The sequence below is a fragment of the Oncorhynchus masou genome, chromosome 14, assembly GCF_036934945.1.
Source record: "Oncorhynchus masou masou isolate Uvic2021 chromosome 14, UVic_Omas_1.1, whole genome shotgun sequence".
Taxonomy (NCBI): Eukaryota; Metazoa; Chordata; class Actinopteri; order Salmoniformes; family Salmonidae; genus Oncorhynchus; species Oncorhynchus masou.
Window position 1 is genome coordinate 14,670,483 of NC_088225.1, and position 8,438 is coordinate 14,678,920.

At 47.4% G+C, this 8,438-nt stretch overlaps 1 protein-coding gene across 1 annotated transcript in view; it reads left to right on the forward strand.

The window, feature by feature from the left end:
- Positions 1–8,438, forward strand: part of LOC135554347 (alpha-1,6-mannosylglycoprotein 6-beta-N-acetylglucosaminyltransferase B-like) — a 94,558-nt gene that overhangs the window by 5,107 nt on the left and 81,013 nt on the right. The window lies entirely within an intron of this gene.

Consider the following 8,438-nt stretch of genomic DNA (forward strand, 5'->3'; position numbering starts at 1 on the left):
TCTACAGACTCAATCTGAGTAGCTATTCATCAGACTAGCAATACACACTCAATCAGAGCTAGGTTACAGCACTGTAGCATCCTTTAAGGAACCACCCATTATGAAGCTTCTGTGTGTCTATTCACTCAGTCACTGTAACAGTGTGTTTGTGTACTAGGCCTAAGGTGTTCTCTCAGCAAAATGCCACTGATGGATGTTGGTACACATCTAATTAACAGGAGGAGTCTGGCGCTAATATGGGGCCAGGGAAGTAGACTGGCTCACACACGTATTCGGCCCGGAGGCCAAGTGAGGGGTAATAACTCCTCTGTCCCGTTGAACTCTCACCCCATATGTTGTTTTCCCCTACATCTTGTAACCCATAGTAGGTCACGTATTGCGTCAGAAAACATAGTGGTTGGGCAGGAGTCACTAAGGTGAGGATGAAACAGAGAGAGCTCATGAACTATTTTGCAGGATGTACACAAGAGTGAAAATGACATCTAATTTGACCTCCATTCAATGTCACGGCTATCTTGTCACAATGTGTTCACATGTTCATTGAAATGCTAATAATGCAGTTAAATCCATCCTCGTGTTAAGACTTTCACTGCAGCTGTGTTCAGTGACGCGTTCATGACAACGATAGACCATGTATTGTGTTGCTCAGCAGTCATCACTACCTAAAATAGAGCAATTAACTGAATTCTCAAAGACATGGCTTTTTACTGTACAGGTCTCTAAAAAAACATAGATTGCCTTGGTGAAAGAAAAATGGCACGCTTGAAACAGAGGGTGGTCTTCTCAGAAGTGGTTTTGAAAAATAGGGAAGAATTGGCCTTTGTTACAGCATGCATGTGTAGTCCCCACGGACAGAGAGACACTGCAGGAGGTCCAGCAGGCTGTGTCGTCCCCACGGACAGAGAGACACTGCAGGAGGTCCAGCAGGCTGTGTAGTCCCCACGGACAGAGAGACACTGCAGGAGGTCCAGCAGGCTGTGTCGTCCCCACGGACAGAGAGACACTGCAGGAGGTCCAGCAGGCTGTGTAGTCCCCACGGACAGAGAGACACTGCAGGAGGTCCAGCAGGCTGTGTCGTCCCTTACGGACAGAGAGACACTGCAGGAGGTCCAGCAGGCTGTGTCGTCCCCACGGACAGAGAGACACTGCAGGAGGTCCAGCAGGCTGTGTAGTCCCCACGGACAGAGAGACACTGCAGGAGGTCCAGCAGGCTGTGTCGTCCCTTACGGACAGAGAGACACTGCAGGAGGTCCAGCAGGCTGTGTCGTCCCCACGGACAGAGAGACACTGCAGGAGGTCCAGCAGGCTGTGTAGTCCCCACGGACAGAGAGACACTGCAGGAGGTCCAGCAGGCTGTGTCGTCCCCACGGACAGAGAGACACTGCAGGAGGTCCAGCAGGCTGTGTCGTCCCCACGGACAGAGAGACACTGCAGGAGGTCCAGCAGGCTGTGTCGTCCCCACGGACAGAGAGACACTGCAGGAGGTCCAGCAGGCTGTGTCGTCCCCACGGACAGAGAGACACTGCAGGAGGTCCAGCAGGCTGTGTCGTCCCCACGGACAGAGAGACACTGCAGGAGGTCCAGCAGGATGTACTGAGGTGAGCTGCTGTGACTAAAGAAGACATGAGCTTCCGTCATGGTGGCCAGACAAAGAGACGGATGCTTTTCTGTTGGATTTTGATAAGCTCACGACAGTTATGTTGTACAGATCTTTCTCACTCTGCCACGATAGGCAGTTACATTTTGCTGAAGGAAAATACCATGTTTCTCCGGGTAGGGAGGCTGTACAAATGTTTTTGATACTTAGCAGATCTGATGGCATCCACCAGGGTAAGAAGGCATGGGGTTCTGCAGAGGAGAGAGGAGAGAAACCTCAAAGATTTCTCATCTTGAGCAGCTGAAAAGATTTTCAGTCATCTTAATTCTGTGTTGATTGATCAAACCTTCATCAATCATTAAGGGATTGCCCTTGCATTCTCACAAACATTATTTCTAGAAGAGAAACAAATATGTAAAATTATAGTGCAAACCTTTTTAAAGTTGTATAACTAACTGGAAGTCAATCTGGGTAAGAGCGCCTGCTAAATGACTAAAATGTCAAATTTAAATGTTATGATTAGTTCTCTGGAGTGTTCAAGTGTACAAAACATTAGGAACACCTTCCTAATATTGAGTTGCATCCCTTTTGCCCTCTGAACAGCCTCAATTTCTTGGGGCATGGACTCTACAAGGTGTTGAATTCATTTCACAGGGATGCTGGCCAATGTTGACGCCAATGCTTCCCACAGTTGTGTCAAGTTGGCTGGATGCCCTTTGGGTGGTGGACCATTGTTGCTACACACAGGGAAAAGTGTGAAAACCCAGCAGCGTTGCAGTTCTTGACACACTCAAACCAGTGTGCCTGGCACCTACTACCATATCCCGTTCAAAGGCACTTAAATCTTTTGTTTTGCCCATTCACCCTCTGAATGGCAAACATGAATGCCTAATGCTGAACATAGTCGTCAGTATGTATTGTTTGAAGGTGTGTGTATGTGAGAGAACTGGATGTGTGTGTGTGTGAGAGAACTGGATGTGTGTGTGTGAGAGAACTGGATGTGTGTGTGTGAGAGAACTGGATGTGTGTGTGTGAGAGAACTGGATGTGTGTGTGTGAGAGAACTGGATGTGTGTGTGTGAGAGAACTGGATATGTGTGTGTGCATTACATTGACTCAGAAGCCTTGTGCAGAGTCCCTGACTCAGTGGTTCCCCTCTTTGTGTTAGTGGGGTCCGATTTCTTATTTACCCTGAAAATACCGGGCCACACGTTCAATCAGAACATAAGAATGGTGGTGGTGGTGGGAGGTCAAATGTGAACTGAAAGCTGAATGTAAACATGGTTAGTATCTACATAAAGGCTCCCCATCTACAGTGGTTCCACCTTATGTCTGCCATTCATACCAATGAAGAAGACTGGCCTTCAACTTGCTTGTGGTTCTCCGAAAATGTGTTTCGGGTTTGTTTGTGTCTGTGTATATTGTCTGTAGGGAGAGGGAGGGTTAATAGGAGGAAGAGGCAGGTTTTTAATTGAAGCTGTGGAGAAGCATAGACAGATACATTAGTGCAGATAGTTTCCTCTTTCTGGGCTGTCAGGTGCAATGAGGAGAGAGAGGATAAGTGACAGAGGTTGTCAGCTCTAATAGGTTCTGGTTCTGTCAGCTCCCCCATGGCTGCCGGGTACACTAGAGCAACTCATTCTCAATCAGTCCTCCTGTTAATGAATATTCGTATGAGGAGTGAGAGCAGCAGGGCTAGGGGGAGTGTGAATCTACCAATCTAGCAGGTGAGAGGGGGGAGGGAATGACACCCCAAGGGTCCTCAACCAGGAAAACTACACACACACACACACACGCACACAGTACTCTCGAGTTTTATATACCAACATTTCTCAGTTGTACACAACCCTTTGAAAAACTGAAGGCTAATTGTCAATAGGGATATGCATAAATGTAATGTTTTATGCGGAAACCACCAGCAATTCAATACAGGGTCAGGTATGTGTGCCTGTCTGTCTGCATGTTATAGATTTTTTTATTGATATTTGTCACTTTTTTGCTACTCTAGGTAGCATTAGTTGGCTGTACCTGTGCTAAAACCTGTCTTTTTCATCCTGGAGCTTGTTCTCCATCTTCTTTTAAACAGTGTGCCAACAAGTCTTCAGCACTTTTATTTCCCTGACTGATCACAACTCATTTTCTCATGATCTCTCTCTCTCTGCAGTAGACCAGAGGAGGCTGGTGGGATGAGCTATAGGAGGACAGGCTCATTGTAAAGACTAGGATGGAATTATTGGAATGGTATCAAACATAAAACATCTGGAAACAACGTTGGACTCTGTACCCTTTGTTCCATTCCAGCCATTACAATGAGCCCGTCCTCCTAAAGTTACTCCCACCAGCCTCCTCTGCAGCAGACATATAATGGGCATTATGTATGGAACATCAAATCACAATAAAATCGCAAGTATCAAATCACAATTGTGGTGGTTATTTCTTTATTATCAAATGAGGAGAGAGAAACTTATCATACAAGTCAGAGTTCTACTTAGTCTTTATTCAATTATTAATAAGGAAAGCAGGTCAGACACAAGTGAATGATGTGAGTGATCTCAGACAGACGAACCACCCCTAGATGATTTGTTGAGAGCCCGGACACAAAGGATACAACTATCTTCTATAGTAAAGATACTCCCCCTTAGTCTACACGACAAAAGATGTGTGGAATGGGTCACAAGGTTAGGATTCGTATGAAATAAATGAATAATTCACAGCAGACAGTATCTGCTGTAAAGACTGTTCTCATTGTGTGGAAACCAGGATCTTGCCCCCAAAACAAGGTTCACCTCATCATTATCCATACCGGAGCCATTTCTCTCTCTCTCCAGTCAGACCAGTGCATTCTCCCTCACATGAGTGGAATGTGGCTTGTTTTATCACCTAAGGCATCGTAAATCTACTGTCAGCACTAAGCCCCAGAGGCCCACTTTCAGTTCACAGACACAAGAGTTCTAAGAACTCTCTTCTGTTGCATAAAACAACCATTTGATGCAATAACAGTATTATAACGTCATTTTGCTCTCACACAGTACATATACTGTAGAATCGTGAGATTTACAATACATATCGTATCGGGACCTAAGTATGGTGATAATGAAGTCCCTGTCAGTTCCCAACCCTAAACTATCACTTTCTTTTTCTCATCCTACTCTCTCTCTCCTCAACAGCAGTCCTTTTCCCTCTACTCCCCCCTCACCTGGATCTCATCACACACACCAAACAGACACACACACACACACACACACACACACACACACACACACACACACACACACACACACACACACACACACACACACCAAACAGACACACACACACACACACACACACCAAACAGACACACACACACCAAACAGACACACACACACACACACACCAAACAGACACACACACACGCACACACACCAAACAGACACGCACACACACCAAACAGACACACACACACACCAAACAGACACACACACACACCAGAAACAGACACACACACACACACACCAGACACACACACCAGACACACACACCAGACACACACACCAGACACACACACACAGACACACACACACCAGACAGACACACAGACAGACACACACCAGACAGACACACAGACATATACACACACACGACAGACACACAGACATATACACACAACACACACACACACCAGACACACACACACACATACACCAGACAGACACACACACACACACATACACCAGACAGACACACACACACACACACATACACCAGACAGACACACACATACACCAGGCAGACACACACACACACACACACATACACCAGACAGACACACACACACACACACACATACACCAGACAGACACACACACACACACACACACACATACACCAGACAGACACACACACACACACACACACAGACAGACACACACACACACACACACACACATACACCAGACAGACACACACACACATACACCAGACAGACACACACACACACACACACACACATACACCAGACAGACACACACACACATACACCAGACAGACACACACACACACACATACACCAGACAGACACACACACACACACACACACCAGACAGACACACACACATACACATACACCAGACAGACACACACACAGACCAGACAGACACACACAGACACACCAGACACACACACACACCAGACACACGCACACACCAGACACACACACACACCAGACACACGCACACACACCAGACACACGCACACACACCAGACACACGCACACACACCAGACACACGCACACACACCAGACACACGCACACACCAGACACACGCACACACACCAGACACACACACACACCAGACACACACACACACCAGACACACACACACACACACACACACACACACACACACACACACACACACACACAGACACACACACACCAGACAGGCAGACACACACACACACACACACACCAGACAGACATACACACACACGACAGACACACACCAGACAGACACACACACACACATACACCAGACAGACACACACACACAGACAGGCAGACACACACACACACACACATACACCAGACAGACACACACACACACACACACACCAAACACACCAGACACACACACAGAAACACCAGACACACACACACCAGACACACACACACCAGACACACACACACCAGACACACACACACACCAGACACACACACCAGACAGACACACCAGACACACACACAGACACACACACACCACACACACACCAGACAGACAGAGACAGACAGACAGACAGACAGACAGACAGACAGACAGACAGACAGACAGACAGACAGACAGACAGACAGACAGACAGACAGACAGACAGACAGACAGACAGACAGACAGACACACCAGACAGACACACCAGACAGACACACCAGACAGATACACACACACAGACACCACACACACACACACACACACACACCAGACAGACACACACACAAACACACCAGACAGACACACCACACACACACACACACCAGACAGACACACACCAGACACACACACACACACTCCAGACAGACACACACACACACACACCAGACAGACACACAGACACCAGACACACACATACACACACACACAACACCAGACACACACAGACACACACACACCAGACACACCAGACAGACACACACACACACCAGACACACACACACACTCCAGACAGACACACACACACACCAAATCAAATCAAATCAAATTGTATTTGTCACATACACATGGTTAGCAGATGTTAATGCGAGTGTAGCGAAATGCTTGTGCTTCTAGTTCCGACAATGCAGTAATAACCAACAAGTAATCTAACTAACAATTCCTAAACTACTGTCTTATACACAGTGTAAGGGGATAAAGAATATGTACATAAGGATATATGAATGAGTGATGGTACAGAGCAGCATAGGCAAGATACAGTAGATGGTATCGAGTACAGTATATACATATGAGATGAGTATGTAAACAAAGTGGCATAGTTAAAGTGGCTAGTGATACATGTATTACATAAGGATGCAGTCGAGGATATAGAGTACAGTATATACGTATGCAAATGAGATGAATAATGTAGGGTAAGTAACATTATATAAGGTAGCATTGTTTAAAGTGGCTAGTGATATATTTACATTTCCCATCAATTCCCATTATTAAAGTGGCTGGAGTTGTGTCAGTGTGTTGGCAGCAGCCACTCAATGTTAGTGGTGGCTGTTTAACAGTTTGATGGCCTTGAGATAGAAGCTGTTTTTCAGTCTCTCGGTCCCAGCTTTGATTCACCTGTACTGACCTCGCCTTCTGGATGATAGCGGGGTGAACAGGCAGTGGCTCGGGTGGTTGGTGTCCTTGATGATCTTTATGGCCTTCCTGTAACATCGGGTGGTGTAGGTGTCCTGGAGGGCAGGTAGTTTGCCCCCGGTGATGCGTTGTGCAGACCTCACTACCCTCTGGAGAGCCTTACGGTTGAGGGCGGAGCAGTTGCCGTACCAGGTGGTGATATAGCCCGCCAGGATGCTCTTGATTGTGCATCTGTAGAAGTTTGTGAGTGCTTTTGGTGACAAGCCGAATTTCTTCAACCTCCTGAGGTTGAAGAGGCGCTGCTGTGCCTTCTTCACGATGCTGTCTGTGTGAGTGGACCAATTCAGTTTGTCTGTGATGTGTATGCCGAGGAACTTAAAACTTGCTACTCTCTCCACTACTGTTCCATCGATGTGGATAGGGGGGTGTTCCCTCTGCTGTTTCCTGAATTCCACAATCATCTCCTTAGTTTTGTTGACGTTGAGTGCGAGGTTATTTTCCTGACACCACACTCCGAGGGCCCTCACCTCCTCCCTGTAGGCTGTCTCGTCGTTGTTGGTAATCAAGCCTACCACTGTTGTGTCGTCCGCAAACTTGATGATTGAGTTGGAGGCGTGCGTGGCCACGCAGTCGTGGGTGAACAGGGAGTACAGGAGAGGGCTAAGAACGCACCCTTGTGGGGCCCCAGTGTTGAGGATCAGCGGGGAGGAGATGTTGTTACCTACCCTCACCACCTGGGGGCGGCCCGTCAGGATGTCCAGTACCCAGTTGCACAGGGCGGGGTCGAGACCCAGGGTCTCGAGCTTGATGACGAGCTTGGAGGGTACTATGGTGTTGAATGCCGAGCTGTAGTCGATGAACAGCATTCTCACATAGGTATTCCTCTTGTCCAGATGGGTTAGGGCAGTGTGCAGTGTGGTTGAGATTGCATCGTCTGTGGACCTATTTGAGCGGTAAGCAAATTGGAGTGGGTCTAGGGTGTCAGGTAGGGTGGAGGTGATATGGTCCTTGACTAGTCTCTCAAAGC